At 35.2% G+C, this 15324-nt stretch overlaps 1 pseudogene; it reads right to left on the minus strand.

Moving 5' to 3' along the window:
* Positions 1-13002: 13002 nt before the first annotated feature.
* On the minus strand, positions 13003-15012 carry LOC139702972 (ADP-ribosylation factor-like protein 2-binding protein pseudogene; annotated as a pseudogene).
* Between the last annotated feature and the right edge of the window lie 312 nt (positions 15013-15324).

Raw genomic sequence — 15324 nt, forward strand, 5'->3', positions numbered from 1 at the left:
CCCAGCTATCCCACTCCTCAGTTTAGACCAACAAGAGCTAAAAACAGCATAATACAGAGGCATATCCACATCAATGTTCATAGCAAAACAATTCACAATAGGTAAACTATAGAACCAATTTATATGCTCTTCCCTAGATGAATGGATAAAAAAATATGGTCTATTTACACAGTGGAATATTACTGAGCATTAAAAGAGAATAAAATTATGGAATTGGGAAGTAAATGCATGGAGTTAGAGAATATCATGTTAAAGCAAGTAATCCAATCCTCGTAAACCAAAGACAATAATGTTTTCTCTGCTAAGTGGATGGTGATCCACAATGAGGGAAGTGGGAGGTAGCATGGAAGAAATGAAGAAACTTTGAATAAGACAAAGAGGAGGGAGGTGATGGGAGATGTTATAGAGGTAGGTAAGATGGTGGAATGAGATGAAAATCTTGTTGTACACAAAGTAGAGTTACTTGGGTTTTGTAACTATACTTTCTGAACAACAAGAGAAATAAAATCTTGTGTTCCATTTGTGTGCTACAAAGTGAAATGCATTCTGCTATATTAGCAAGTTAGAACAAATTAATAAATTAATTGATTTTTAAAAATTCAGGAAAGAGACTTGACTTTCCATATATATATATATATATATATATATATATATATATATATATATATATATATAATGTATATAATTTATGAACAATTTTTTTCATATTTCTATCGATTTTTTTAAAGAAATGACAGCAGAAGCATTACAATTCTTATTTCATGTATAGAACACAATTTTTCATATCTCTCATTGTATATAAAGTATGGCGATAAAAATTTGTGTATTTGTGCATGTACTTTTGATGATGGTCTCTATCACATTCCACCATTCTTGCTAATCCCCTGACCCCTTTGTTTTCCTCCCACCCCTCTTCTTTATTGAGAATCCATCTATTTCTCTCATGCTCCCCCTCCCTACCCCATTATGAGTCAGCCTCCTTATATTTGGCATTTTTTGTTTTTTCAGAATTGGATAACATCACTTAGCATTATCTTCTCCAATGCTATCCATTTACATTCAAATGGCAGATATGATTATATACCTAGAAGACTCAAAAAACTCCACCAGAAAACTTCTAGAACTAGTAAATAAATTTAGCAAAGTAGCAAGATATAAAATCAACACCCATAAATCAAAGGCATTTCTTTATATCAGTGAAAACTCTACTGAGAAAGAAATGAAGAAAACTACCACATTTACAATAACTTCAAAAAAAAAAGATATTTGGGAATCAACTTAATGAAAGACGTGAAAGGTTTATACAAGGAAAACTACAGAAACCTAAAGAACAGAATCAAAAAACACCTTAGAAGATGGAAAGATCTACTTTGCTCATCAATAGGCACAATTAATATTATCAAAATAAAAATGCTCCCAAAGCACTATAAAGATTTACTGCAATTCTGATCAAAATCCTAATGGCATTCCTCATAGAAATAGAAAAAGCAACCATGAAATTTATGTGGAAAAATAAGAAACCAAGAATAGCTAAAGTAATCCTTAGCAGAAAGAGTGAAGCAGGTGGCATCACTATACCAGACCTTAAACCATACTACAGAACAATGGTAACAAAAACAGCATTGCATTTGCAAAACAAACAAACAAACAAACAAAAAAAAAAAAAAAAAAAAAAAAAAACCAGACTGCAGACGAATGGTACAGAATAGAGGTCACAGAGACGACTAACTTACAAAACTATAATTATTGTATATTAGACAAAGGTGTCAAAACATGCACTGGAGAAAAGATAGCCTCTTCAACAAACCACTATCTCTCACCATGCACAAAACTCAACTCTAAGTGTATCAAGATCTTGGAATTAAACCAGATACTCTGTGTCCAATGGAATGAAATACAGGCTCTAATCTTCATCATGTGGGATTAGGCCCCAATTTCTTTAATAAGACACTGAAAGCACAAGAATTAAAACAAATAATCAATAAATGGGATAGAATCAAACTAAAAAGTTTATTCTCAGCAAAAGAAACAATCTGTGAGGTGAAGACAGAGCCTACATTTTAGGAGGAATATTTTACCCCGCACATATCAGATAGAGCACCAATCTCTAGGGTACATAAAGAACTCAAAAAAACTAAACAAATAATAATAATTGTGATGTTTATGATGATGATGATGATGATGATGATGATGATAATAATAATAACCCAATCAAGAAATGGGCCAAGGATCTGAACAGAGAGTTCTTAGAAGAGAATATACAATCAATTAACATTTTTTAATATATATCTGATTGGTTATGGTCCTCCCTTTTCAGGACCAAGAACAGTTCTGGTTCAGTTTCTAAGGAGGGGAAACATGAGCAAGAATCATTCTCAACTCTCCTTTATAAATTATCAAATAAATTATCTATGTCATTTTCTAAACATAGCTGGACATGGGAAATATAGGTTTGGAGCAGAGAACATTTTTATTAGAAACACAGTGTAAAAGAAGGAAAAAAAAAAAAAAAACATAGTTATTTGTACCACATTGTACCACAAGAGAAACGAAACGTGGAATTCAGAAAAGAAAGATTCAAACTTTTATAATTGGGAATGTGGATGACATGGATGCCTAAAGTGAAAAGGTTATTACAAGCTTTTGAAAGAAAAATCATGTGAGTGGCACAGTGTATTCCAGGGGCTTTGTCAGCTGTGCACTACAGAACATACAGGTATTCATAGCCTCATGAAGAGCATTATTCATCTGTTCCCTCTAAAATTATTCCCATAGTACAGATGAAAAACATGGGTATCTGGATATTAAATGGCAATTCAGCAGCCCACAGAAAACTACCCAGAGACAGAACTGTATGAAATTTCTTCAAAGACCATCAATGTATTGTTAGCTCCTGACACAGGGATGTCAGTCTGAGGAAATATTATTTTCTCTCCATTTTGAAAAGAGTGCATTGAGAATACATTTCGGAGGCAACATAAAGACTTTTTTTTCTTTCATGTTAAGCAACTCTTCAGAAACAGAGCTCACAAGACAGATTTCTTAGAAGGGTAAATGCCTGGAGATTACAGAATAATAAAAAAAAAAAAAAAAAAAAAAAAAAAAAACACATCAGTGGCCCTGAGTGACTCAGGAAGGAAATAAATCTAAAAGGCTTATTAGAAACTGAAAAGCAAAAAAAGTAACTATTTCTAAAAATAAATATGTTCATTAGTTGCTATCTCCACAACATGTCATTAAGTAAACAACAATTTATGTATGAATATTTCTAGGATTGGCCAAATTTTATTCCATATGATTTTATATTAAATCCCAAAATCCAGATAATAGAATTCATGATTCTCTGCCAAAAATATTACAGAAAAAAAATTTTTAAGGAGTGGATGTTTAGTAAGTATGTCATTTAACAATTTTATTACCATATGATTTTAAAGAAATTTATTCATTTTCCTGCAGCCATAGTGTAGAGAAATTTCTTATTTATTTTTCCTGTAGTAATTAACAAAGATAAGCCCTAGAATCCACTTTAAATAACCTACCCTTACAATCATACAAGAAACCTAAAATAAATGATGAGTAAAGAAAAAAGTCAATTAAAAATAATTTAAACATTTTTTTTTTTCAAATCAATCTCTAGCTGCATTTTTGGATCCTTTTCTCATCTTTTAAGCCAAAAATATATAAAAGACAAAAGTCTGAACTTCAAATTTATACATGAGATATGTTTATTAACTATAAAAATTCAAAATATTTAGAAATTTAAGAAATATAAAATAAAAACCCATCATGGGAAAAATTAAGTAATATTGATGAACATTTAAAACAAATTAATAATCATTAACTCAAAAGGAGTTTAAATTAGTATCTATTTGTGGAAACTATTTTGCTATTGAATATACACGATACTCCCCATCACAGAGACTTACTGAAATTAGAGCATATGTGATCATGAGAACATGTAAGTATGCAATGGTACTCATCCAAACACTTGAAGCCCAAGGGCATGGCTCAATACAATATACATCTTGGAAGAGATAAATAATAATCTGTAGGAAAAATGGTCACTGGGGCCAGTCACATTTCATAATATATCCAGTTTAAAAAAGAGCATAAAACACTATGTATAAATTTTACATAGGTGCCTTATGAAAGTGGTATTTCACATATGTACATTTTTAGAAACAAAATATGTAGAACTTATGAGAAAATAAAAGTCACAAAAAGCACATAAAAGACTGAATTATACATCCCATGTAAATAAGAAAACTCATCATTACAAAGGTTATCATTTCCCCCAAATTTACTGACAATAGATCTCACCAAAACTTCTATGCACAAATATGAATATATCACAGTGAAGTCTACTTTTATGTGTATTCTATAAAGCAATAATTTAAAAAACTGTAAATAAATATATGATAGAAGAAACTTGGAGAATAGGGAAAGGGGAACTACTGGATATTGAAGGGGAGCAAATTATATTTCATGTTTTATGGTTATGTCAAATAAACCTGACTATTAAATACAACAATAATGTAATAATAAAAAAAATCATCAAGCTTTACTTTAAATGAAGTAAGAAACCAAAGCATAAATTTTTAAAATTCATCTACAAAGTTATATGTAACTTTAGCCAAAAATCTTTTCAATTATAAGAGCAAAAAAAAAAAAAAAAAAAAAAACTTATCATGGCCTACTATTCATATATATTGTGAAAATATAATATTACAATAATAAAGAATCACAATATAAATAAGATTCCCATATGAATACATATGTATGTGAAAACACTATGGTTTATTGCAATACTAAATTCTAGATAAATCAAACCATAACAAAAATAATCTCAGCAACTTAGCTAGGACCTTTCTCAAAATAAATTTAAACCTGTTAAGGCTGTTTACTGGTGAAGAGTCCTTGCTTCCCCAATGCTGAAGTATAACATCAGAGAAGTGTGCCAAGGCAAGTTTAGAGTGGAAAGTATAAGCTTTATTAAAGGACAGTAGAAAGGACTTCTCCCCAGAAGAAAAAGGGGACCCAAGAGGTAGAATCCATGAAAGGGATTTTTTTTTTTTAAACTAAGGTCTTTTTAGCTTTTTTATAGCTAAGGTCTTCCTTCAGCTATCCTGCATTCCTGTCACATTGCTGTCCTTTGTTCTGTTTTCTTGCAGTGTTGGAATGTAGGTGGGAAGGCCCAAAGTGTGGAGGACAGGTGGGCTGAAGGAGCAATCTGGGCAGGAAAGTCTTTTGGATTAGCATCTCCATGTTTGTGGTGAGCTGCTTCATTAAAATTTTCTTGGGATGGGCTCAGGGCCTTGGGGACATTTTCAATTCCCCCTATCCTGGATTCCATCCTCAATATGGCATTTATTCTTGATTTTACTGGATATTAGACCCAATTTACCTAACTACACTAACTACCTATCTGTAAATCTGGCTCCACTACCAAGGATATGGCTAAGTAGTACAGTATCCCGAGTTCACCTAACTTTAAACAAAATAATAATAATGAAGAAAGTAAAAATAAAAGAATGTCAAAATGAAAATTAGCTAGCTAAAAAGGAATTTAGGTACCCAAAAATGACAGCTCCTTTCCTGCAGGAAAATGGACCTTGGAGATTTGATTTTGATAATTATTCCACCTGTCAATCTCCAACATCTGGTAAGACACTGGGCTGCAGGAACACTCCTGCCACATAATATTTTATGCAGATTCTGAGGATGCCCTTTGAGCATAAGGAAGGCAGCAAAGAGTCTCTGCCACTGACATGTTCCCCACCTGGTTGGCCAGCAGGACTGAGGACATAGTGGCCAAGTGGAGGAGTAAAGCCTGTAGACTCCAGAGACTGCCCAGAGTCCCAATGTGCTAGCTCCTGTTTTCAACACAGCCAGTCTTGTGGTTCCAATAGTCTTCCTCCCCCAGCCTCTCTTGCTAGGCCAATGCACACTCGCCATTTCCTGATTCTCAGGAGTGGGGCTACTTGGGATCCTCAGTTCCTGCACAGCAGAACAACCTGTGACTCTGAAGTATGAGACTACAGATGGCAAAAATGGAGGACTCAGGAGATAAGAAGTGAAAGCCCACCCTCCTCCTCCCTGATGACACACGATTGGACAGTTCCCACAAAATGCTTTTGATTGGAAGGGGCTTCAGATCATGAACATTGAATCTGAGAGAAGTGAGCCCTTTTTTGAGTGACAGGGAATATTATCCAATCCAGGCATGAATAAGGGCTAGAATCTCAGGTTGTTGAGTGCTGTTTTTTTTTTTTTTTTTTTTTTTTTTTTTAACTGAGAAATGTACCCAAGAGTGTCAGGCTGCTATTATTTTGAGGCAAGGTTGTTTTCCCATTAGTGGGAACTAACCCAACCAACAGAACATTTTCATTTAAACTTACATATAAAGTCATTTCAGTTTATGGATTATATATGCTTGTATATTATTAAGGAATTAATATAAAATAATGACAATAATTATAAAATTTTATTTATTTAATTTTTGATCTCTGTTCTTTTTAGGTTACAGATTGAACTTTGAACTGGGAAGAAAACCCTAAAGTAAAAATGCTCAACAAAAACAACACATAAGGGGCTGTGATTGTGGCTCAGCAGTAGAGTGCTCACCTCCCATGTGCAAGACCCTGGGTTCAATCCTCAGTACCACATAAAAATAAATAAGTGAAATAAAGGTATTGTGTCCAGCTACATCTAAAAAAATACATAAAAAACATAAGGTACAAGGTGAGAAACCAGCCTCTACCTCAGAGCAAAGACTGTCCAAGGAAGGGGGCATGACTCTTGGCCTTGGAAAGACACACAGAGCACTCCTAGGCTCATACCCAACCTGCTGAGTTGTTTATCTACAAATAACAGGAGAGATCTGCTGTGCCTGGTGTCCCAGACTCAGTCAGGCTAGGTGGGGATCCATAACAACCCCCTAGCAGCCACCAATCAGCATGAGACAGGGAAAATTCCTGGGATTCCAAATGAAACTTCCAGTAGTTTATGGTGATTGATAAAATTTTGGGAAACCATATAGTTTAGCATATAATCCCCTCATGGCCTAAGCCAATCTGTTCAAATGAATCCCCATCTTGTACTAACCAATCCTGCTTACCCAACTTGTTCCCACCAGTGAATGTGCTAATCATGTTTTAGAGTTGTTTATGATTTTCCCAAGGCGTGTGATGATTTGCTAAGAGATGCTATGATGTATGTGGGGTTCCTGCCTTTCCCAAAGAGTTATAAAACTGCTGCAAACCCCAGGCTCAGGGCCTCTAAGCCACCAGTTTCTGTGTGCGTGGACTGAGCTAGCTTGGAATAAACACGTCTTTGGTGCTTACATATTGGTCTCTGGTGGTCTTTTGGTGGTCCCGCATTTGAGCATATCAGTCTCTCCTGAAACCCATGGAAAAATAATTCAGCACTCCAGTTCTCTAGGACTGTAGTTTTATAGCACAAAAAGTTACAAAAGGGGGGTGACTTGAGAACTTACACGAATAACAAAATTTTCACAAGCATAATACAAAGACACATAGTAGGTTAATGGTCTAAATGATTTAGCACTTAGGGAGTAAATTTAGATCAAAACATCAGAATTTATGATCCACCACTAAAGTTTCAGAGTGAGTTTTTATTTGGTCAGGGAAAGCCAGAATTTATGAGTCATCACTAAAGTTTCAGGGAGGGTTGTTTTCTCATCAGGGAAAACCAGACATGGGTGAGTTCAAGGCACTGGTAGGCATTTCAAGCAAATCACAGTAATTTATAATGAAGCAGAAATTAACTTTTCATGCATTTGTGATGAGATGGCTCCCAATCTTAAAAGGAAATTAGGCTGGATTTTTCACTTGCTATAGCCATAGCTTTTAAAGTATATGTTTCATACTTTCACAAGTATGAGAATTAAATTATTAATATTAATTACTACTAATTTTTTAAAAGACTGAATAAAATAGGAAATTAGATATTTGTTATTAAATGCATAAAAATTTTGATTAATATATTGATAATATTAAACATGGAAAATTTTGACAATGATAAAAAGACATTTAATATAAGGGATTCAATATTATAAGTCCCTCATGATCAGTGGGTCAGTCCTTCAATGATATTTTTCATTTTTTTAGGTCATTTTGAATTACACTTCTGCAAATGTTTGTTAAATATACAAATTTAAGATTTTGTATTTTGTAAAGTAGAAAAATGGCAGATTTGAGCTCCTTTCAGGATTTTAAAACTTATAAGCCATTTGGGGCATCTTAGCACTTTTTTTAAATATTTGCACACAGTCCAATTCTAGAGAAGAATGAGTTGGAGATATAGTCTACTGTTCTGAGCAAAAGAGAAATTGCATTAGGATATTTCTAAAGCTTTTAACTTTTGTAACTTTTCAGAATTTTTGGTGATTTGAAAAAATTATTTATTTTAAGAAATGAATTGTTTGAAATTAATTATTTATCTTTCCTGCATTATTTTTCAGTTTCATTGATTTTTTTAGAAGAACTAACAGAACAGAATTCCAAAAGAGTTCCATGTAAATTTAAAGGTATGTTTCTGATAATTGAGATAGAAAGCAGAAGCAAAACATCATCTAGTTTGGTGGTTCTGCCTCAAACTAAAGAGTTACTTATTTATTTCTGCTATTATTCACTAGGTTCCTGAGGTTGCAGAAATCACCAACCAACACACATAAAAGTCTTGTTAGTTTGATTCTCACAACCAATTCAAGCTAAAATACACTAGTATCACTGTAGTTTCAGACCAAAGGGTGTTTCTAAATAATAAAAATATGTATACATAAATATATAAATATAAAATAAAAGATAATATTAGATAGATTTTTTTTCCTGAATAATCATTTTTACAATATCCCTTTAGACACAGTTCTGGGAACAAAGTGTCACAAATAAGACATAAATCCTACATTGCTACACAGAGTAATTAAGGCACATACTAAGAGCTTGGTATAAAACTTAGCAGAGTGACATAAATAACTAGAGAACATCATAGAGACTTATACCTAAGTGCTAAGTAGCAAATTCATAGTCTAAGTACATGAAGAGACAAGTGATCATAGCAAATTTTATAACTCAGTTGCTGCTAATATACAGAGATAGAGATATTTATTAAGAGATGGTTTTATGCAGATTTTTGGTTTAAAAAGGGAAAGATCAAATAATGGAGGTGATTTAAACATGAGCAATAATATTTTTCTGCATTCAGTACCTTTTTTGCAGATATATGAATTATAATTAATTCCAACCAGAAAAATGCAGAAATAGTGAAAAGATTATTCACTAGGAGTAAAACTACTTAAAAAGAGAACCAAAACTTCCATTCCTGTCCAAATGTTTATTCCTGACAAAAAGACTGCTTCTTTTGAACAATTTCTGTAGATATGTTTTTTTTTGTAATAAATATTTTGGTGATTTTTTGCATATTACTTAATATATTTATGCTTCACATTTTCTCTTTTGTCCTATTTTACTACCTATATTCTGAAAGAAAAAAAAAAATTCTAACTCCTAAACTCACTTGATATTTGAGATATCTTTTAATTAATTTTTAAGCTTATATCATTTCTATAATGAATACTGTGCTTTCAGTAAAGAATGACTATTTTTATGCACCTGGCTCATTTACAGGAGTTTTGTTGTGTTCTTTGGTTTTATTTACAGTGACATTTAAAAAAAAGGTTAATGTTAAACCAAAACACAAAAGACCACCAACTTAAATTTTAAATCAAGATTGTATTGTGTACACAAAAGCTGGCCAGGACTGTCTCTTACAAGATTCCATGCTAGAGATCATCCCCCTGATCATCAGGAAAACGTTTTTACAGCACAAAAGTTACAAAGGAGGTGGGTGTCTAAGGTACTTACAGCTAACAAGATTTTGACAATCATAATACAAAGGCAAATAGCAGGTTAAGGATCTATGTGGCTAACATTTCAAGGTGGAAAATAAATTCAGCTCCAGACATTAGAATTTATAAGTTGCCACTGAAATTTAGAGAGAATTGTTATTTGGTCAGAAGGAGCCAGTATTTATGCGGCACCAGTAAGGTTTTAGAGAGGGTTGTTATCTGGTAAGGGATAGCCAGGCATAGGTGAATTCAAAACACAGGTAGAAATTACAAGCAAGTTTAAAACATCAAAATATTGTCAGGCCAAAGAGAAAATTTAGTTTCCTTACACAAAACAGAAATACACTTTTTACCTCTAAAAGCTCTAAGAGAAGACTTTATTTATTTTTGTATTTTCTCATATCTAATAGCTTATGGCATTCCTTTGTTTGTGACTATAAATGCTTCTCTTCTGTGTTTATGGGGCTTCCAAAACAAAAAAATATAGATAAGCCCTTCTCATAGGGAAGATTTTGCAAACATAGCAAGTAACTACCCTTTAACCCACAGGGTCTGACAACCATATTATAGGATATGAAAGACGCTCCAATATGCTTATTCTTCCAACCATTGTTTGCAAAGATTGACAAAAGTCAATTCATTGCACAGAATGAGTGAGGTGAGTCTCTGCTCTGCAGTCCAGAACAGGATGTAAAAGAGCCCCCAAAGTGAGTTTAAGACAGGGCTTTACATGACATAGCTGACAAAATCCTAAAAACAAAAGAGAACATAAATTCAGAGAGAACCATACCCACATAATCTCATTTGACAGAATCAAATTCATAAGAGGAACAGAGGACAGAGGTAAATCTAAAGGGATTTAACTATATTTTCTTTTTCTAAATTGCTATTAATGTCTCCCAGGATTATAGAGTTCTGGATCTCCTCAGTTACTACTTTATCATTACCTTCAACCTACAATGCATGAGGCACACTGAATTTACCCTCATACTCAGGTACTTATCACTTATTTTTTTCTATAGAAAAGCATATATATATTAATATATTTTTTCCCACATTTCCAAGATTCTACCCTGAAAATTTCTGTGATATCACTTCCCTGAAATGCATTTTCATTATTTCATGTCAGTTCACCTAAGTATTCTATATCATGTGTTGGAAAAGTTGAGACAACTCGAAGGCACTTCTTATTTGACTATTTATAAACTATAATTAAATGTCAACCTCAGTACCTCCAAAGAACTTAAGTCTCATTCACCTTTCTCATTTATAGTGCTTTATTTTTTAAGTAGGTAGCAGAAATTTTATTTTGAAGAAGAGTAAGTGATTTAAAGCCATTCAGTGTACTTTAGAGGATCCCAAAAACCTATGGTTGTGGTTCTTAAACACCCTTATCCCTGAAAGATCTAGATTACACTCCAGGTTGGACACTGATACTGTGCTTCCATGGGAAATGGTTTCTTGGTTGTGAATATTGTCTTTCCCTTTCCCCTATACTCTTGGAAATGTGTGCATTGTGTGAAGTTTTAGAATCACTATTTTCAACACAGTTAGCATGGACCCATTTGTTAATAGAAGGAATCTATATTCTGAAAAAAAAGACCTTCACCAAGGCCTAAAGAAGTGATAAAATAATCCCTGGAAAAAATAACAGTCATCCATTAGATTATTATTTTTTAAATACTAAGAATAAGTTTAGTTAGTAATACATTACCGTACTAGGAAAAGTGATATAAATGCAATTTTAATTTTTAAAGTAGTTTCTGATTACTACAAAGAGAGTATAAAAAGCTGGGTACATGGGCTGGAGTTGTGTCTCAGTTGTAGACTACTTTGCTAGAATGTGCAAAGCACTGAGTTTGATACTCAGCAATACACATAAAGATTTTTTTTGTTTTATTTTTTAAATACATGACAATGGAATGCATCACAATTCTTATTACACATATAAAACAGTTTTTCATACCTCTGTTTGTATATAAAGTATGTTCACATCAATTCCTGTCTTCATATATGTACTTTATTTTTGAGAGAGAGAGAGAGAGAGAGAGAGAGAGAGAGAGAGAGAGAGAGAGAGAGAGAGAATTTTATTATTTTTATTTTTTAGTGTTCTGCAGACACAACATTTTTGTTTGTATGTGGTGCTGAGGATAGAACCCCGGCTGCACGCATGCCACGCAAGTGCACTACCACTTCAGCCACATCCCCAGCCCCATATATGTACTTTAGATAATAGTGTCTATCACATTCCACAATCCTTGCTAATCTTTACACAACACTCCTACACTGGCCACTTCACATAAACTTGCCTCAGGGATTCAATGCATTAATCAAATAGATTTTATTCAGCCTATGCAGTGCTGTTGGAATGGCTATTATAAAAATCTAAAATTGTCATGTGTGGTGGCATATGCCTGAAATTCTAGAAGCTATGGGGGGGGGACACAGGAGAATTGTTAGTACAAAGACAGCCTCAGTAACATAACAAGGCTACAATCAACTTAATGAGAGCCTGTCTCAAAATATAACATAAAAAAGAATGTGGATGTATCTCAGTGGTATGCAACTCTGGGTTCAATACCCAGCACCAAACCATACAAAACCAAGCAAATATCTCATAATTAATAGGGATTCTAGGGTACAAAAATATGTAAAAATATTGGTGACAATATAAATTTAATAAATATATTTTTTTATAAAAGTGTTAAGGTTCTTTAAAAGCCCCAATTAAAAATGCCACATAATCCACTAGGAATAATTTGGGGTAGCAGTGCAAAATCATACATGCCTGTACTCCCAGTGGCTTAGGAGAATAAGAGGTAGAAAACTAGGGATTTATTTTCAAATTAAAGACCAGCTTCAAGAACTTGGCAACGTCCTAAGAAACTCAGTAAAACCCTCTCTCAAAAATAAATAAATAAATAAAAGTGTTGGAGACTGGGTATGTAGCACACTGGTAAAGTGCCCTGGGGTTAACCTCCAGTATTTAAATAAATAAAAAAAATAATAATAATTGTCATTAAAAAATGCCATACAATCCAGTAATAATAACTTTTGGTATGTATGTAAAAAATTTGGAATCCCTTTGCTAAATATATTGCCACACATCTATTTTTTTTTTTTTTTTTTTAGAATGATGGTTCTTGCAAAACACCTCAAATTTTACTCATGGTACAAAAAGTAATAAACGACACATTAGTACAGAAAAACACACAGCTTATAGCTCATCCTTTAAAACCAGAAGATAAGTGAAAAGTCAGCACAGATTCTTATTTTCACTATAAAAAGTAAAATAAAAAAGTACACAGGGGAACTGAACTGTTTTTTCCTTCTTTCCAGGGATGTGTGACACATAAGTTCTCTGTCAGTACTAAACTAAACAATGTAGTAAACCAAAGCTGACACACGAACAGTAAAGCTGTCCACTGCCTCCTCCTCATGCTGAGCTAGACCAGTGAACACCATCTTGGCAGGAGATTGTGATGGGAAGAAGAAATCGCAGAGTCTTTACCTACCCTAATAAAAAAAACAAACAACTGGCTTACACAGAAAGGGTTTTAAGCCAACATGCACAACACACCTGACATGCCATGACGCAGGGTTGCTTCAGCCTGTTCCAGCACATAGCAGACATTCTCTGGTGCTGCTGAAACAGGTGCACCAACATGAAAAGCATTTTTATCTTTACAGCACTAATGACTAAAAAGCACATAGCATATAATACTTTGATCTTTAGGTGGATTATCATGGAAGTTCCAAGATCATATCCACTAAGTTTGCCTGAGTATTCATCTATAAAAATATTTTTCAAAAATAATGCTTGAAAGAGACTTCTAGAAACAGTGGGACTATATCAGGACCAACAGAAGACAGTGTTACAAGGACCATGTATGTTAAGACTGGGAGTTGACTTTCACACGTAGCTTTTAGGTAAAGGACATCTCTCTTGGTTGACCCCACAGCCAGCACAAGCTGTGATCAGAGGAGACACAGAAATCGAAGGACAGGCAGCTGGCTCCAGTAGCTCCCTAGATAAATACTCCCAAACAGAAACCCCATTGAGGGTGAAGGACTGAAACTATGTCCCATGTAAAAAAGAGCAGTGAGTGCACAAAGGACTCATGCAAAGCCTGCTGGGAAGAGGAGGGTTCATGGTTGTGGTTATGCACACCAACATGTACCAGGGAAGGGCTCCCAGGTGGAATGGCTGACCTGGGCATGATCAGAGGGGCCTGACCCAAGCACCTGAGAGGTGACTAGGTGGGGAGGGGAAGAACACTAATACAAAACGGCTTGTCAGGAGAAGTGGGTCCAAAGGTCCGGTCATGTTGTTTCTGACCTGTCAATACTTAACACAAACCAAGGGCTGCAGAACAGAGTCTTTCTGAGATGGACTCTTCTGTCGTCATTAGCTGTAGTCTCTCTTAGTCTGTCAGACTGGTGACATCCAGAATGTTCCTGTTCATTGCCTGGAGATGGGACCTAGTGCCTCAAATTGTTCTGGGAAGCTGGCATAGAGGATGATTTGCACAATGAAGTCACCACTAAGCCACTGCTTAAGTCAGTCCCCGGCCTTCCTTTTCTGTATTGTAGTTGTGAAAGCTGCCATGTTAAATCCAGGAATCCGCTCCGGTAGCTGTTCTTCAATATATTTTTCCACCAGAGAAATATATTCGTTAAAAATGGGTGTGTAGATGAGTTTATTCTCTTCTGTATCTTCAAACTCCTGGTAGTACTTGTCCATGAAGTTTCTCTGTAATAACTGGAACTTGTCATCCATGATAATGTCCTCTAGATATCCAACCACAGCATCAAATTCTGCATCAGATGCAGAGGAGGACAGCGCCAAGCTCTCTTCCTCTAGGGTGTCCATCGCCGCGGCACCGCATCCACCTGGGCGGGCGAGCGGGCCTGTCGGCCTCCTATCCCGCCCGCGGCCCAGGCCCAGCCTCCGTCCTGCTCCGTGGAGCCCACACCCGCATCGAGGGCACGGCGGCCCACCAGCCGGAAGGAGGCCTCGCCGCCCAGGCCGCAGGCAGCCCACGGCCCAGCCGGCTCAGCGCGAGGCCCGGCCTCGGGCTCCTGGCTGCGGCCTCGCACCAGCAGGGCCTCCTCGCACAGCGAGGCCGCTCCGCTGCCGCCGCCTCGGGTCCAGACGTCCTCTATTTTTTATTGTACCTTTATTCACAGTATCTAATAAAAGGAAACAAATAAAGTACCTTTTAGAGAGAAAGTATATCAGAAAATGCCTTCCAGTTGCAAAGCATCCAATTAGTCCATCCCTTCAGAAGCTACACACTTAAAATTCAAAGTGGTCCCTAGAAGACAAGACTCAGAGAATGGTGTTTTCTAAATACTCCAAAAAATTTGGAATCTCTGGGAACCTTGTTTCAGATATTCTAAAACTCAGAACTAGCTCATATGGGAGGTCAGAATGAGAACACAAGACATAGTAA

The sequence above is a fragment of the Marmota flaviventris genome, chromosome 19, assembly GCF_047511675.1.
Source record: "Marmota flaviventris isolate mMarFla1 chromosome 19, mMarFla1.hap1, whole genome shotgun sequence".
NCBI lineage: Eukaryota > Metazoa > Chordata > Mammalia > Rodentia > Sciuridae > Marmota > Marmota flaviventris.